Below are 2,121 nucleotides of genomic sequence, written 5' to 3'. Positions count from 1 at the left end.
TATCACTCTATTTTTACTTCTAGATGCAATGAGTGTCATGGCTTCTGAGCTTATAACCTGGTGCGCTTTTCAAGTGAAACGACCCACACCCCTCTGGTGGGCCTTCTGATGACACGAGTCATTGGCTCCATGTGTAAGTCGCCTGTGCCTTTAGTTGTCCCAAAACGCCCCCATATCATGTTCTATCTTGTGGATGGGATGTGTTGAGAGTTGGGAGTGGTCCCTACCTGAAGCAATCAATGTGTGTTAGTGAACATTCATTACCAGTCCCACAGAAGGAGTGCCAGTAACAGACTGAGAATCTCAGCCAGTCCTCCATACTTCTGCCCAGCAGCACCTGCACAGGTAAACAGTTACATGAAGCCTGCTGGGAAACCCTCAGGTGGGATCATTCAGGTATGTAAAGGAGGTAGACTCTCACTGTGCAACAGGAAGACAACAGATACTTCCATGACACCTGACACACACAGCTCTTCTTTCATGTTTGCCACACCTACTTCTTCTGCATTGTAGTGTTGGAAACACAAGACGTTTCGAGCTCCAGCGTTGGGTACATATGGAATCTTCGGAATACCTGTGTGATATATTAATCTCGGTTAACCCAGAACTAAAATACCCCCCCCTCGAGTGAACGTGCACACACTCAATTCTTCATTGCTGCGACTTGCTTGCTAGTTGAGATTTCTGCTCTTCACTCCGTTGTCAGTTTAGCCTACATTTCACTGAGCTTAGTAGCAGAAAGCATGTTTTATGTGTCCTTCAAGGCAGCTGTTAATGATCACGTTAGGCTGCGTTTCATTTTATTTTTTTAATGGCGGTTTGATCGCGGGGGAGACACTAGTAATGCCTGCAGTTTTCGGTTTGGCTATTTGTTTCAAATGTATTAGTCTATAAATATATCTCTTTGCCAAAATTCGTCATCTCTCCCATGTCTTATTCGACTAGTAGTTGTTCTGAAATGTGGATTTCGGCAGGCAAGAAAATGGCCTTGCCGAAACCCTCCCCCCTTCAAATTTCCTTAATTTTGTGGCTAGTCAAATACTTTCTGTAGCACACATCAGAGTCAAATACTTTATATAGAACAAACTTCACGTCAGGATAGGCAACCGAAATGAATAATTAATGTGTGTGTGTTATATTAAAAATATAGGGAGTAAAATGTAGGCAAGCAATAAACATTTCAGAACAACTACTAGTCGAATGAGACATGGGAGAGATGACGAATTTTAGCAAAGAGATTTATTTATAGACTAATACACTTGAAATTACTAGTGCCTCCCCCGCGATCAAACCGCCTTAAAAAATCTAATGAAACGCAGCCTAAAGGACACAAATAAAAAATGCTTTCTGCTACTAAGATCAGTGAAATATAGGCTAAACTGACAACGGAGTGAAAAGCAGAATCATGCAAAAATAAAACATTGCCTTGGAAAATCGGGTTTCCCTGCTAATATTGGAGAAACTTCACATTTATAAAGCATCTAACTGCCATGCACGACGAAAAACAATTTCAGTTATTGTTTGGTGAATGCATGAAACTTCCAATCTCAGCTCTTGTTTGCATGGTCAATTGCCACTGACTTAAAGCCTATATAAAAAACGATATTGAGGAAGACGTGTGCTATAATTGAAGCAAAGAATGATTACCAGCAAAGAATTCTGTTTCCATAGCCATGTCAAATACTTTTAAGAACTTCAGATCATCTTTGAGTTTTCCCCTTGAAGTTCCACTTCGTCTTGAATGAAAATAAGAAACGCAATCTTCACATCTACCACAAGGTGTCTCTGGTAACCAGCAGAACACTAACCGTTTAAGATTTTTGTCAAAATAGTAATTTTTGGTCCCGTTTGACAGCATCAAACCGCCTTTCAAAACCCACAAACTAGTCAGCTCTATTACCGTCTTCTTTGGTCAACGCTAACTGTCATTACCAAATTCCGTGGTAGACTTTGGATCTGATAGGCTAATCTATACATTGCAACATTATTGCAGTCATTCACATTGTAGGATTTCTTTATGGCCCGGCGGCATTTACTTATGGTTCTAGTCTTGCAGTAGCAAGATTATGAAGAAACAAGACAGGACTATGACTGGGTGATATCTCGAAAGGTCATGTTATA

At 40.7% G+C, this 2,121-nt stretch overlaps 1 long non-coding RNA gene across 1 annotated transcript; it reads right to left on the bottom strand.

Annotated features, from left to right (window-relative positions):
* Nucleotides 1-238: 238 nt before the first annotated feature.
* Nucleotides 239-1,943, bottom strand: LOC112080045 (uncharacterized). The gene is made up of 3 exons (XR_002896109.2): nucleotides 1,648-1,943; nucleotides 498-574; nucleotides 239-337 (listed from the first exon to the last, which is right to left on the bottom strand). It is a non-coding gene; the product is annotated as an uncharacterized lncRNA (long non-coding RNA).
* Nucleotides 1,944-2,121: the final 178 nt, after the last annotated feature.

This window comes from Salvelinus sp. IW2-2015, unplaced genomic scaffold (assembly GCF_002910315.2).
Source record: "Salvelinus sp. IW2-2015 unplaced genomic scaffold, ASM291031v2 Un_scaffold11198, whole genome shotgun sequence".
NCBI lineage: Eukaryota > Metazoa > Chordata > Actinopteri > Salmoniformes > Salmonidae > Salvelinus > Salvelinus sp. IW2-2015.
Note: the sequence above shows the minus strand (reverse complement) of the source record. Positions and strands in the feature narration are given on the sequence as shown.